A 16,578-nucleotide genomic window follows, 5' to 3' on the forward strand; every position below is an offset into this window, starting at 1 on the left:
TATCTTTATTTGAAAAGCAAGAATGTAAGTTTAGATGTCGGCCCATTTTTGGTGAACAACTTCGGTTGTTCTTGCTGATTGGTGGGTAAAATCACCCACCAATAAACAAGTGCTGTCCAGGGTACTGAACCACAAATTGGCTGGCTCCTTAGACGCTTAGATGCCTTCTTTTTTAAATAAAGATAGCAAGAGAATGAAGGAAAAATGTTAATAGGTGTAAATAAGAGAGATGCTTAAATCTGCATGCTCTATCTGAATAATGAAAGAAAAAGTTTGGGTCCAGTGTCCCTTTAAGATAATATACATCATGTACTGTCCACTAGATGGCAAGTGTTAGATATATGTTGATGTATATTTTTAATTACCACTAGATGGCAGAATACAAATGTTATTGCATTTACCTTTTAGGTTATAGACACAGGTGTGCTAATTGTTGATAGGGGAGGGATTTATGATATATAAGGTGCAATTTTTGATTGTGGTGTATGCAACATGATTAAGGGGTACACCCGAAACATTGTTGTTTTATTGTCTTTTGGAGTAGATGTGAATAAACTATACATCTTTTAAGAATTTTGACTTTTTATGCATGTGGCAGAGACTAAATTATCTTCTTTAGGAACTGAAGGGGTTAATTTTGTTTTTCTTGGCTCTTATTTATTCCCTGAATTAATCATGTGGGAATGTATGTGAGGGTGTTTAGACTAGCTGTCGGTTGCGATCCGACTCGGTCTCCTCCGTTTAGGAAGCCGTTTCTGGGTTTAACGTTAGGGAAGTCTCTCAGTGTATTTAGACTTATAGCATAACCAGGAAGCAAGAGACTCGCCTTTTCACGCCTTCTGTGGCGTAGTAGAGTATTGCATGGTCACGTGACGCTCCTCTTCGCTTTACTGGGCTACGGAGAGGTGTCTGCTGCACGGAGAGATTCAACAGCCTAATCCTGTGTTCCTGACTTCGTTTTTCTCTCTGCTTACGCTCGGCAAGTAGGCGCCTCAGTCAAGGCTGAGGTGTGGAGGTTCCCAGAGGTTTTTTTTTTTTTTTGTTAGTTTGTCTTCGCTCTGTTACCTTAATAAAAAAAAATTCAGCTACTTCATTTTGTGGGAACTAATAAGCTAGGCTGAAGGGCAGATAATCTTGTTGTTCATATAAAATTTAGACAAGCCTATTTATTTTGTGTTAATAGCAAAATTCACTTAAAGTGATATTACAGTTTTTATTTTCTTCTTAAATGGAAAGAGTCCAATTCATTCATTACTTTTGGGAAATAAGACACCCCAGCCAAAGGCTTAAATACTCCTCCCACTCCCCTCATCCCCCAGTCATTCTTTGCCTTTCGTCTAAGGAGGATGGCAGAGACGTGTCAGATTTTTAATTTCTCTTGTAAGGTGTATCCAGTCCACAGATCATCCATTACTTGTGGGATATTCTCCTTCCCAACAGGAAGTTGCAAGAGGATCACCCACAGCAGAGCTGCTATATAGCTCCTCCCCTAACTGCCATATCCAGTCATTCTCTTGCAACTTCGACAAGCATGGAAGAATATCATTCAGGAGATTGTTGTTCCGTCATTGTGTCCTAATCCTTCTTCAAAGAAGGAACGCCTATTACACAATCTTGACGTGGTTCATGCTTTAAAGTATTATTTACAAGCTACTAAAGATTTTCGTCAAACATCTGCTTTGTTTGTTGTCTACTCTGGACAGAGGAAAGGCCAAAAGGCTTCGGCAACTTCTCTTTCGCTTTGGCTAAGAAGTATAATACGCTTAGCTTATGAGACTGCTGGCCAGCAGCCTCCTGAAAGGATTACAGCTCATTCTACTAGAGCTGTGGCTTCCACATGGGCCTTTAAAAATGAGGCTTCTGTTGAACAGATTTGCAAGGCGGCGACTTGGTCTTCGCTTCATACTTTTTAAAAATTCTATAAATTTGATACTTTTGCTTCTTTGGAGGCTATTTTTGGGAGAAAGGTTTTACAGGCAGTGGTACCTTCCGTTTAATTACCTGCCTTGTCCCTCCCTTCATCCGTGTACTTTAGCTTTGGTATTGGTATCCCACAAGTAATGGATGATCCGTGGACTGGATACACCTTACAAGAGAAAATATAATTTATGCTTACCTGATAAATTTATTTCTCTTGTGGTGTATCCAGTCCACGACCCCGCCCTGTCATTTTAAGGCAGGTATTTTTTAACTGTAAACTACAGTCACCACTGCACCCTATGGTTTCTCCTTTCTCTTGCTTGTCTTCGGTCGAATGACTGGATATGGCAGTTAGGGGAGGAGCTATATAGCAGCTCTGCTGTGGGTGATACTTTTGCAACTTCCTGTTGGGAAAGAGAATATCCCACAAGTAATGGATGATCAGTGGACTGGATACACCACAAGAGAAATAAATTTATCAGGTAAGCATAAATTATGTTTTTTGTTTTTTTGTCTCTTATGGAGGGTAGTACTCTTTGGTATGGGACAGGAGTTTTAAGTACTCCTGTTAGTTTCTCAGTGAGGGCCTGGATGAAAGTTAGAGTCCGGATCTACAGGAAGTTTCTTTCTGCGAAACCATCCTGACTCAGATTAACAGCTCCTCAAGCAATCCGCGTTGTCTAACTTCGCTTCGCTGCCTGCTTTCTTCTCTCAAGTCCATGGCAGAGGTGCTGCTACTATTCGTCACACTTGAAAGGCCGTGTTCCTGTTCCACGGCGTTTATTCCAGTAAGATCGCTTAATTTTACTTTATGCAATATACTGTATTCTGATGTTTTCCCATGGGGCTAAAGCTCCTCGCGGGTTTAACTTTTAACAAATGGGTCTCAGTGAGTCTCTGTTAGATCTTGGAATTGAGGGTTAATATCTCCTAAGGGGGGTTATTGGACAGGGGGTTTTATAATCATGTTTCTTATGTGATTCAACCTGCTTATGTGTGAGAATTTGGGCTTGTGGTTCGGAACATTGAGGCCTGTGGAAGTGACGCAGCCTTTTAGCTGGGCGCGCTTTTTGGACTTTACGGTTCACCCTGTGTCCGGGCGTAGTTAAGCTCGGTTCCCATTTCCGCATTCCCGACAATGTGGCGACTGATTATTCTAGTCTGCGGGGTCTGGTCATAGGAGGTGGTGAGTTCCCCAGACATTGGTGGTGTCAGGTGCCGTTTTATTATTACTGAATAGTCCATATTATTATCCCTTCCTAAAGCTATGGGGGATTCTGATTCTAAGCCTGTAATTATTTCAGATTCAGTTACAGAGGATTCGGATTCCGACATGATTATAATATCTGACTCAGATTCGGTGTCTGGTGACGAATCCGATTTAGCCTCGTTGACTTCTGTCAACTATTCTTGTTCCATTTGCCATGCGAGAGCACCCGGTTCCTCGGGCTCGGGAATCAGGGGTCTGCTGAGCCGTCCGTCTCTGGGGGTCCTGTCTCCTAAGAAGTTCCCTACCTAATGTTCCTTTTACACATGCGGGTAACCCAGTTTATAGTTTCTCCATACGGGGTGGTGTGTTCCCCCCGGAACTTGCAGCATGCTTTCGCTTTCAGATAATGTTGGCGATGGCTCGTCTACACAGTACACGTTGGAATGTGCTTGTGCCCTGTTGTCCCGGATATTCCTCCCTGGGGTGGGCCACCGCAGTTTCCTGAGGGTTCTGTTCCGGAGTGTTGTGCCTTTTGGTACCGGATTGCACGCCTTTGCGTGTTTGTTGCTTAGACATCTGTTTGAGTCCCTGAATAACCCTATAGTACATAGATATGGGAATTTTCAGTCCGATAGTCCGAATGGTACTAAACGTTAGGCATATGGGGATGAGGTAATCTCCAATTGTCTTATTTGAGTTTATTTCCCAGTTGTGATATGGGGCTCTGTTTGGCTGGTCCGACGGGTAGGTCCGTGTCCTTTTTTTGGGGCGTTAACCCTCGGGTTTCCTTATATTTAATTTATATCCAGTGGATGTCTTTTATTTGTTTTTTGTTTCCTTTGGAAACCATCTGGGTTTGATACTCTTAAAAGTTACTTCTGCGGAAGTTGTTGGACATGTTAGTCCTATGTTCAAATGTCTGTTTTCCTTTTTTCATATAAGAAACAGTTTTATGCAGCTTGCCGTTTAGGACCCCTGGTACAGGCTGGCCCTGTCGGGTTTGTCCAGTCTTGTGGCTGTTCAGACACGTGGCGCTGTTCTTGACTGTGGTGTGGCAGTGACTCTGAGTGCTCAGACTCTGTTTCATGTTCCTCTGCAGCATTAGAGTGGAACTTGAGGGTTCCTGAGGCGGGAAGGATTTAACGGTCCTTAGAGCTTCTAGTTATTAGCAAGAGTGTTCTTTTGCGTCACTCTATCATCTGATTCATCAGAGCCTTGTGTGCCTCTTCCAGGTGGGGGAGGGTGGTGGACTTAGGTCCCGTTACTGCTGTTTTAGCGGTTTTGCTTTGAATTATAGGCATCCTATGGCTTTTGGATTAGCTGTTCAGCTTGCGGAGGGATTTCTTTATGACCTGTTGCAGCTTTGGACTCCTTGTAGGGGTGTCTGCTCTTCTAGATGCAGTTTTCTCTTGGATATATTCCTGTATGAGTGTGGAGACCTTTTTAGGTTTCCTTTCATGTCTCTAGGTGAGTCAGATTTCATTTTTGGGATTTGCGTCCCGGATGATGGTTGCAGAACTGACTGTGGCAATAAGTGGCAATAAGTGTGGTATGCACAGAGTTATTTGGAGGGACGGTTAGCACCTCCCTATTCTCTGTGCAATCTGCCTGTGTGGAGGTAATGGAGAGCCTAGCCCTGCTAGTAGGGTTTTGTGGACATTGAGGTTCCCTGCTGTTGTCCTGTGGCTCTGATTTCCCTTCATAGGATTTCTGGCCCAGCTCCTTGGAGCGTTGCACTTTAGCTAGGGATGGGTCCTTCTTTGTGTTGGGGACTTTGAATTTCTCGCTATCTCTGGATAGATGTCCATTCCCCTTTTTGTCTGGTTTTTGACCAGTCTGGGTGTTTAGTTCTAGGTTTTAACTGCCTGAACTATTAAAAGCCTGGACCAATTTATCTTTCAGAGACTCTGTTTCTGGGGATTTGTTACTTTCCCAATCCTGTTTTGGATTCTTGGGCTGTGTCCTGGTATTAGAATAGTTCTTACTCTTAACTGAGTATTCCAGGTCATCTAGGAGTTTATGGGTGGCTCGCGCCTTAAATGTGGGTTTTGACCCTATTGCTGGCATTGGGCTCCATTTTCTGTTGCACCTTAGGGTTGCGTTTCCCTTGTCGGTTGCCAGTGTCCCCGTGGATTTATGCCTTGCAGGTAATTGGGGTTGGCTGTGCCTCTATTAGCATGTGACCTGTAAGGGTTTTTCTTCCAGGACATTTACATGGGGGTTTTATACCCACTTAGCCAGTGGTGTTGGACTTTTTGGCTCATTGTTGTCCTTCCGGTTCTTTCCCTTTCATAGGGATTAGTCTCCTTCCTGGAGATGAGGTCCTTTTTATAGCCAGCTGTAGTAGCCTGGTGGTTAGCTTAGCTGCCTAGCAAGCTGAAGGTTTGTAGTTTGAAACCAGCTGCAGCTATTTGCACCTTGAATGTGTGCTAGCAATATGTTTAAAAAAACGAGACCTCTTTTTAGGTCGGGTGGCATAGGGTGGAGGTTGGTCCGCCTGGGGCCTTCCCGTTTCTAAGCAGATGTGGGTTTTGTTTTGATCGACACTTATCGGACCTTATTTTGGGTCAGAGTAGGGTTGTCCTTGTACTCTGGCAAAATGGTTCTTCCATCTCTTCGCTCATTCCTGTATCAGTTTCGGGATTCCTTTCGTTCCTGTACTGGATCCATGTGGCTGGGTTGGTCCAACTGCATATGGGTTTGCAGGCAGGATTCAGTGGCTTACTGGATAATTACCCTAATGAGTTGAAGGCTTAGAGTTTGAATCCGGCTGTGGCAATTTTCTTAACAAGAAAATATCTGAGCAATCTAGGGATCGAGGTATCCTTTGTCCCGGAGAGCTTTTTTAGCCCAGTCTGCAGAAGGTTTCTCTTCTCCTTGTTCCTACTCAGGAGAGGGGTTTCTTTACCTTAGGATTCCGAGGGTGTATTCTCCTTCTTGGGAGGCCTTGATAGAGGCTTGTGTTCTCCTTTTTTTTTTTTTTTTTAGGGGCCTAAGGTAGGTCGGGCGACTTCAGTTGCTGGGAGAATGCCCTCGGTTGAGGAATTGTTTTTATACGGTCCAATTTCTAGGACTGCTTCTTACTTCCTTGCAAGCTCCATGGTGTCGTCTTGTTATGGACACAGTATTGTTGATCCTGGGATTTTGTTCTGGGTCTATTACACATTTTCAGGATGAATACTTTGGTATTCTATGGCGGACGCAGGGAGGACTTGCTTGCAGGATGTTGGGGAGATATTTTATCCCATCTCCGTGTCCGGATTATTCCGGTTTCTCGCTTTATGCGGTATGGCCTTATTCTAGGTTGCATCCATTTTTGTCTCTGTGAACCGGGCCTTCACACACTTGAGGTGTTTTCTGTCGTATTATGAGAACATTTTGGTTTCTTCGGTTCCTTGCCTTGCCCCTGAGGGCTTATGGTGGAGGGCTTATGGTGGTTGGAGGAACCGTTTCTAGGGACGACGGTATCTCTTGGAGGACTGTTGGCTCAGTTGAGTCAGTTTGCGGTCTTTTGTTTGGCTCTGAATTGACTGCGAATCAGTGGCAATGGGGCTTTTTCTTCAAATTTTTCTTTAAACATTTTCTTGGCTTTGAGAGAAGCAGGATTCTTTTATTGGGTTGTGGTTCATGTCTAGTGCCCTCAGTTTGGGCCACCTATGTACCCTCCCGTCTTGGCATTCAGTGTCCTCTTTAGCTTGGGTATTGATTTCCCCAAAAGTAATGAATGCTGCTGTGGACTCTTTCCATTAAAGAGGAAAAACATAAATTATGCTTATCTGATAATTTAATTTTCTTCTGATGGAAAGAGTCAACAGCTCCCCGCTCGTAATCGTCTGTGGGGCGTCCTTATATTCTTCTGGCACCTTTTCACCCTGACATTTCTTCTACTGTTCCTTGTTCCTCGGCAGAATGACTGGGGGATGAGGGGAGTGGGAGGGGTATTTAAGCCTTTGGCCGGGGTGTCTTTGCCTCCTCCCGGTGGCCAGGTTCTTATTTCCCAAAAGTAATGAATGCTGCTGTGGACTCTCTTCATCAGAAGAAAATGAAATTATCAGGTAAACATAATCTGTTTTTTTATTATTTTTGGCCATGTCTGATACAGAGCAGGATGAATACGTTGTGCCTTTTGTGTTTAGAAGCCCAAATTGCTTCTCCTATGCAATTTTGTTCTGCATGTGTTAAGAAGACATTGCAGTGTAAAGAAAAATGTTTTTTTGGTTAACCAAATGTCTCTCAGGATGATGCTGTTCAGGCAATGCCACAGCTTTCTCCTGTAACGTCCCAAGCCTCAATGGTGTCACATGCAGTGCCCTGTGGTTCCTCTCAATTTCCTGGGGGAGTTTATTTGCAAGCAGAAATTGCTGCCCCGGTATCTTCAGCGGTATCTGCGGCTTTAGCTGCTTTTCTTGTGTTAAGGGGAAATCGCAAAAGGAAATTTAGAGATTCAGACAGTAAGGTTTCTGCTCGAGCTCTGGCTACCCAAGTTGCCCTTCCTCATAAATCTGATGAGGAAGATACGTCGGTAGCCTCTGAGGGTGAAATCTCAGATTCAGACAGTGTAATGCCTTCCGCTGATGCTGAAGTTGTATCCTTCAGATTTAAGCTTGAACACCTCCTGTACTGTTAAAGGAGGTTTTGGCTACTTTGGACGACTCCGATACTCCTGTCATTGTCAACCCTAAGAAATCTAGTAAACTTAAAGGGATATGCCACTCACATTTTTTCTTTTATGATTTAGAAAGAGAATGCAATTTTAAACATCTTTCTAATTTACTTATATTATCTAATTTGTTTTATTCTCTTGATATTCTTTGATGAAAAGCATATCTAGATATGTTCAATAGCTGCTGATGGGTTGCTGCACATAGAAGCATTGTGTGATTGGCTCACCATGTGCATTGCTTTTTCTTCAACTAAGAATATTTAAAAAAATGAAGCAAAATAAATAATGGAAGTAAATTGTAATGTTGTTTAAATTTCTATTCTCTATCTGAATCATGAAAAAAAGATTTTGAGTTTAGTGGCCCTTTAATAGTTACTTTGATGTTCCTTCCTCTGCGGAGGTGTTTCCTGTTCCAGACCGTACTTTGGAGATTATTACACAGGAATGGGAGAAGCCAGGGATACCTTTTTCCCTTTCTCCTCTTTTTAAAAAGATGCTTCCTGTCGCTGACTCCATTAAGGATCCATGGCACACTGTGCCTAAGGTAGAAGGGGCCATTTCTACTCTGGCTAAGAGAACTACTATTCCTATTGAGGATAGCTGCATCTTTAAAGGGACAGTTTACTCAAAATTGTTCTCCCCTTTAATTTGTTCCCAATGATCCACTTTACCTGCTGGAGTGTATTAAATTGTTTACAAGTAGCTCCTTTACCCTTATATTGGCATTTGAAATTGTTGATTTAGCATTTGGTATCCCCACCTATTCTGAAAGTTTGTGGCCGCGCGTACCAGCTATAGATAAGCTTTGTAAACACAGCCAGCAGAAGAAATTACACTCCTAGTGTGATAAAGCAGAGATAAGGTAGTAAAATGTTGATTTTCCATTGTTCTCTCAAAGTATTGGTGATTGTTTTAAGGACAGATATAAGATAAAGAAGCAGGTATATGTGCACAATGTGATACAGTAATGAGATCTGATTATACCTACAAGCTCAACCTATTTTATTAGGCTGTGGCTTCAAAACACAAAATCAGAGCTTTAATATACAGAAATAAACCTTAAAAAGCTAATTTTCATACATTTTTTACTCTGCAGTTGTTAAAAAAAAGCAATTGTAAACACATTAAGGGAAAAACTATTTTACAGTATACTGTCCCTTTAAGGACCCAATGGAGAAAAAGCTGGATGCTTATTTGAAGATGATGTATGTTCATCAATGTCTCCAATGGCAACCTGCAGTGTGTATTGCCACTGTGACAAGTGCAGCATCCAATTGGTTCGATGCCTTGTCTGATTCTCTTCAGGTAGAGACTTCCTTGGATGAGATCCAAGACAGGATTAAGACTCTTAAAGGGACACTGAACCCACATTTTTTCTTTCATGATTCAGGTAGAGCATGCAATTTTAAGGAAATTTCTAATTTACTCCGATTATCAATTTTTCTTTGTTCTTGCTATCTTTATTTGAAAAAGAAGGCATCTAAACTTTTTTTTATTGGTTCAGACCTCTGGACAGCACCTTTTTTTATTGTTCACCAAAAAAAGGCCGGCATCTAAACTTACATTCTTGCATTTCAAATAAAGATACCAAGAGAATTAAGAAAATTTGATAATAGGAGTAAATTAGAAAGTTGCTTAAAATGTCATGCTCTATCTGAATCATGAAAGAAAAAAATTGTGTTCAGTGTCCCTTTAAGTTAGCTAATTCCTTTATTTCTGATGCTATCATGCAGGTTATTTAGACTGGGAAGATATCTGGCTTCTCTGTGTTAGCCCACAGGGCATTGTGGCTGAAATCATGGTCAGCTAATGTTTCTGGTCAAGATTCTGGCGATTCCTTACAAGGGTAAGACCTTGTTTGGACCTGGTCTGGCAGAAATATTTCTGATATATTGGGTGGAAAAGGATCTTTTCTACCGCAAGATAAGAATTTTTGTTCCTTTCGTAACTTCAGAGGAAAGTCTTACCCTTCTTCTTCCAAGCAGGAACAGTCCAAGTCTTCTTGGAGACCCAAACAGTCTTGGAACAGTCTTCAGCATGAAGTGTTTGCCCACGATACAGGGTCGGATCAAGTGGGGGGCAGTCTTTCTCAGTTTTATCAAGCTTGGATACCAGATGTTCCAGATCCCTGGGCTGTGGACATAGTATCTCAGGGTTACAGAATGGAATTCAAGACTTTTCCTCCCAGGGGCAGGTTCCTCCTCTCAAGATTGTCTGCAGACCAGATAAAAAGAGAGGTGTTCTTGAAATGTGTTCAGGATCTTTTCTCCCTGGGAGTGATAGGGCCTAGGTTTCTATTCAAATATGTTTGTGGTTTCAAAAAAAGAGGGAACTTTTTGTCCTATTCTGGACCTGAAGTGTCTAAAAAAATTTCTCAGAGTTCTGTCTTTCAAAATGGAAACCATTCGTACCATTCTTCCCTTGGTCCAAGAGGGTCAGTTCATGACGACCATAGATCTGAAGGACGCGTATCTTCATATTCCCATCCACAGAGGATCATCACAAATTTCTGAGGTTTTATTTTCTTGACAAACACTTTCAGTTTGTGGCTCTTCCGTTTGCCCTTTCCACAGCTCCCAGAATTTTCTTTAAGGTTCTGGGGGCACTCTTGGCAGTGATCAGGTCTCGGGGAATTGCAGTGGCTCCCTACCTGGACGACATATTGGTTCAGGTGCCATCTTTTCAACAAGCAAATTCTCATACAGAGATCTTGTTGTCTTTTCTACGTTCCCACGGATGGAAAGTGAATTTGGAAAAGAGTTCCCTTGTTCCAGCTACAAGGGTAGATTTCTTAGGGAGCATAATAGATTCCTGACAGAGGCCAGAATATCCAATATTCTTTCCTCTTGCCTCTCTCTGCAGTCTACTGTTCGGCCATCAGTGGCTCAATGTATGGAGGTAATTGGTCCGATGGTTGCTTCCATGGACATCATTCCCATGCTCCATTCCATTTGAGAGCTCTGCAGTTATGCATGCTCAGTCAGTGAAATGGAGACCATTCAGGTCTCTCCCAGAAGATAAATATAGACCAGTCTACAAGAGGCTCTCTTCTGTGGTGGCTTTGTCTGGAACATCTGTCTCGGGGCACATGCTTCCCGAGACCTTCCTAGGTGATTGTGACCACGGACGCTAGGCTGGGGAGCTGTCTGGGACTCGTTAAAGGCGCAGGGACTATGGAGTCTGCTCTCCCCATAAACATCTTGGAATTGAAAGCGATTTACAATGCTCTGATGGCTTGGCCTCAATTGTTCTTAGCCCGGTTTATCAGGTTCCAGTTGGACAACATCACCTCAGTGGCTTACATCAACCATCAGGGAGGAACTCGGAGTTCCTTAGCCATGAAGGAGGTGGCTCGGATTATTCAGTGGGTAGAAGCTCACAATAGCGGTCTGCCATCCACATTCCTGGAGTGGACAACTGGGAAGCTGATTTCCTGAGCAGACAGACTTTTCATCCTGGAGAGTGGGCTCTCCATCCGGAATTGTTCTCCAGGTTAACCCTCAAATGGGGGGTGCCGGAGTTGGATCTGATGGCATCAAGGTCAAGAGATCCACAGGCCGCCCTGATAGATGCTCTGGCGGTTTCTTGGGATTTCAGTCTAGCATACCTGTTTCCTCAGGCACCTCTACACCTTTGTGTTATTCCTTTTTTCAATTTCTCTTCAGTCGAATGACTGGGGTTTGTGGAAAGGGGAGTGATACTTAACAGCTTTGCTGTGGTGCTCTTTGCCTTCTCCTACTAGCTAGGAGTGATATTCCCACTAGTAAATGTCTTAAAATTAGGCCCTGGTGCCCTAGTTTATAATATATATATATATATATCTCTATCTATGTATATATCTCTATATATATGTATCTCTCTCTCTCTCTCTCTCTATATATATATATATATATATCTATGTATATGTCTATGTATCTATATATATATATATATATATATATATAATGTGTGTGTGTGTGCGTAAATATATGCATTATATGATTGTGTGTATATTTGCATTAACAAAATAGTAATTAAACATTTAAAGGGTCATAATAGTATAATTTTAAGACCTTTAACCATGTGTTCAACTGCAGTGTTTTCCACTCAGGACTGTCAGGGAACCAGGAATCATACTGAGTCATGAAATACTAAATTAATCACACCTTTTATTAAAAAAAATAAATAATGTAAAATGACAAGTGTTACGGCACCCCCAGGCATAAAAGGGTTAAACCGCCGTTTAGTAGATCTTCCCTTACAGAGACATAGGCAGCTACCGCAGAACACCTAACTCCCGAACCAGAACCTCACGAATAGCTGCTAGCAGCTGAACAGGAAAAGCACCCCAGCGGCTTACACTCCTGGCAATCAGTCTCTAGCAGCATACAGTAAATCCCCCCAAAAAAGAGACAAAGCTCCGTGTTGATGGTCAAGCAGTGAAGAGGAAAATCTCTTTTATTGAGGGCTACATGCCCGGTATTTATGCAGGTCTCCCACCTGGTGGACATTCCCCTAGGGGACCAGATGGGAGATTGGGACAAGTATAGTACATTAGCCAATCACAGTGACTCAGGCATAAACGCTCCCCTTGGTACCAGTAAACCCCTCCTCTCTATCCTGGGGATAATTGGGAAGAAATCCAATTACCTCCATGGATAGAGGAAAGACGCCCTTTTACAGGATACAATAGAAATACATTACGTAACCAAATAAACAATCAAACACAAGAAAACAATGGATTCCTTCCTGGCGCCTAGCAGTCTGGACTCTGGAGGTGATTAAACAAGGTGAAAGCGTATAACCTAAAACTAATTAGAGTAAACAATAGTTGATGCCAGAAAACCTGTCTCAGAAAATACAGTTTCTCAAAACTGAACAAGGGGAGAGTTAACCCCTTCAGTACTGTTGGATTCACACCCTGTACCTATAATGAGCACAGGGTGACTTAAACATAAAAATATATAACTGTGCAGCTATTGCATAAAACAGGTACATTCAAAATATCCCCAGATAGCTTAGATCTGAGTGCACATTATTACTGAAGGGCGCTCAAATCACATACATACAGTTCAATTGCCATGGAGCCAAGCCTTTCACATAGTCTTTCGTTATACAAATGGGCTCCATGGCATAGCTATCTGGGGTATCACTGTTCAAATAGGGCAAGTACCGAATGACCCGGCTTTCGTGTCTTTGTAGAGAAAATCGAGCGTTTCAACATGGGGCCATAGTCTAAAGGCAGCAGGTGGGCAACCACACTCCTCCAATGCACAGTGGCAAGATTGGTTTAATCACATCTCTCCCCTTTTCCAAACAGACTAACAGGTTATCTGACCTCCTGCCGGTCAGTGCCCTGGTTAGTCCAGCAACCCACCCATAAAACAAAATTAGTAGTACAGCCCACCCACAATAAATGTTTACTACACCTGAGTACAGGGAAAACTTCTCCATGTCCAGGTGCCTCACCACAGCTGTGTGGGGGACTGGTACACTGAATTGGTGGGTTGCGAGGTGGGCAGAGAACAGCTGCACTCTGCCCGGGTGCCAGTACTACCACGGAAGTAGCCTGGTTGCTGGAGGGGGAGACAGATCGTCTCCCCTTTGGCTAAACAGCCCTGTTGCTTGGGGACAGGACCGACTTTCCCTACCCCCTGTGCTATAAGTGCAGAGACCACGGTCCCATCTGCACGGTTGTGGGGCTTACTGTCTCCCCCTGGTGCGTTAAGCTGCCGCTGGGGAGAGGGGGTAACAAGCTCCTCTCCCATACATACTTCCAGCTGCTGGGGAATGGAGACTGGGCTCCCAATTCCCTGCATATCACTCTGCTGATGGGGGTAGAACCAACTGTCTCTGCCCCCTGTAACTCGGCCTGCCACTGGGGAATGGAGACTGGGCTCCCACTTCCCTGCGTATCCCTCTGCTGCTGGGGGACAGGACCAACTGTCTCTGCCCCCTGTAACTCAGCCTGCCGCTGGGGAATGGAGACTGGGCTCCCAATTCCCTGCATATGCCTCTGCTGCTGGGGGCAGGACCAAATGTCTCTGCCCTCTGTAACTCAGCCTGCCGCTGGGGAATGGAGACTGGGTCTGTCACCTTGCTGTCCTGCTCCAGTATCCACTCCAGGGTTGCTAGGGGAGCCAGGTCTTGCTCTACCTCATGGGGGTCATCTCAGTCATGCCTAGCCTCCCTGTCGTGGAAAATGTCCTGAAGTCTGGTCTGCGCAGGGCTCCCGAAGTCAGACTCTGCAAAGGACTCCCATAACAAGCCAGGACCATCAAACTCCTCTCCCTCTGGTTTGTCATGCTCGGCTGTCCAGGGTATATACTGTGCCATATACCACCAGAGTGCCTGTTAGGCATCCTCCAGCCATAGCTCCTGCCATACCCGGTGCTCTAGTTCCTTCACCCATTCCTCCAGGGGCTGCTCTCCCAGGAAGGACATCCGCAGGGCCACTTGCTTCTGCAACCGCTGCTCTTCACTGGGGAGACTCTCACCCCACTGGTATTGTACATTATCCAGGGCCTGGTACCAGATGCCTTTCCTTAATGCATCTCGGCCATCTAGGTCCTGCTCCTCGTATAACACTGCTGGTTCCATTCTGTTGCTTTTAGGGTCGCTGTACTGGGACATGTGTTGCCCCCAACTTGTAAATCCACGAAATGGTGTCTCCTGTAGCTGTCCTTCTGGCTGTGGGAGCGATCCCGCCGCTGCCACCAATTGTTACGGCACCCCAGGCATAAAAGGGTTAAACCGCTGTTTAGTAGATCTTCCCTTACAGAGACACATGCAGCTACCGCAGAACACCAAACTCCCGAACCGGAACCTCGCGAATAGCTGCTAGCAGCTGAACAGGAAAAGCACCCCAGCACCTTACACTCCTGGCAATCAGTCTCTGACAGCATTCGGTAAACCCCCCCACCAAAAATGAGACAAAGCTCCTTGTTGATGGTCAAGCAGTGAAGAGGAAAATCTCTTTTATTGAGGGCTACATGCCCGGTATTTATGCAGGTCTCGCACCTGGTGGACATTCCCCTAGGGGACCAGATGGGAGATTGGGACGAGTATAGTACATTAGCCAATCACAGTGACTCAGGCATAAACGCTCCCCTTGGTACCAGTAAACCCCTCCTCTCTATCCTGGGGATAATTGGGAAGAAATCCAATTACCTCCATGGATAGAGGAAAGATGCCCTTTTACAGGATACTATAGCAATACATTAAGTAACCAAATAAACAATCAAACACAAGAAAACAATGGATTCCTTAATGGCACCGAGTAATCTGGACTCTAGAGGTGATTAAACAAGGTGAAAGCATATCACCTTAACCTAATTACAGTAAACAATAGCTGATGCCTGGAAACCTGTCTTAGAAAATACAGTTTCTCAAAACTGAACAAGGGGAGAGTTAACCCCTTCAGTACTGTTGGATTCACACCCTGTACCTATAATGGCCACAGGGTGACTTAAAGGGACACTGATCCCAAATTTTTTTCTTTTGTAATTCAGAAAGAGCATGCAATTTTAAGCAACTTTCTAATTTACTCCTATTATCAATTTTTCTTCGTTCTCTTGCTATCATTATTTGAAAAAGAAGGCATCTAAGCTTTTTTTTTGGTTTCAGTACTCTGGACAGCACGTTTTTATTGGTGGATGAATTTATCTACCAATCAGCAAGGACAACCCAGGTTGTTCACCAAAAATGGGCCGGCATCTAAACTTACACTTTTGCATTTCAAATAAAGATACAAAGAGAATGAAGAAAATTTGATAATAGGAGTAAATTAGAAAGTTGCTTAAAATTTCATGCTTAATCTGAATCACAAAAGAACATTTTTGGGTACAGTTTCCCTTTAAACATAAAAATATATAACTGTGCCGCTATTGCATAAAACAGGTACATTCAACATATCCCCAGATAGCTTAGATCTGAGCACACATTATTACTGAAGGGCGCTCAGATCACATACATACAGTTCAATTGCTATGGAGCCAAGTCTTTCACATAGTCTTTCGTTATACAAATGGGCTCCATGGCATAGCTTTCTGGGGTATTACTGTTCAAATAGGACAAGTACCGAATGGCCTGGCTTTCGTGTCTTTGTAGGGAAAAATCAAGCGTTTCAACATGGGGCCATAGTCTAAAGGCAGCAGGCGGGCAACCAGGCTCCTCCAATGCACAGTGACGAGATTGGTCTTGTCACAACAAGCCAGGATTTAAAGCCAGTGCAGGTAGTCAGATGAGCCAGGTCAGGAACCAAAGATCAGCTGAGTCAGGAATAAGCCAGGGATCAGGAACCAAAAGGGTATAAATGGAATCAGGAACACAGGCACTTAGAGAAGTCGGACACAACACAAGGGCAAAGGCAGACTGAACTGAGGCATTTTAAAAAGTAAGTGATGACATCATAATTCTGGGACTGCAACCTTTCTCACTGATGAGGTTCTCCAGTTTGGCCATAAGAGGGAGCTTGGGTCTAGTGAGCAGTGTTACACACTGCTGCAGGCAGGAAGAGAACACAGGTGAGAGAAATGGCAGCCGTAACAAAGCTGCAAACAACAAGCAAAGTCAGGTGAAACCCTGAGAGTCCAGAGAAGTATTTCTACTCTGTTTTTTACTTCTTTGCACACAGTGGTGCCGTGTCAATAGTTTCTCTAGTTCATCTAATTCATTAGAGCATGGAAATGGTGAAATAAAACTCACTGACCAAACCTCATTTTAACCCCTTAACGACCAAGGACGTGTCAGGCATGTCCTACAAAAAGTATCAATTAAGGACCAAGGACATGCCTGACACGTCCTC

Source organism: Bombina bombina, chromosome 2 (genome assembly GCF_027579735.1).
Source record: "Bombina bombina isolate aBomBom1 chromosome 2, aBomBom1.pri, whole genome shotgun sequence".
NCBI classification, from domain to species: domain Eukaryota; kingdom Metazoa; phylum Chordata; class Amphibia; order Anura; family Bombinatoridae; genus Bombina; species Bombina bombina.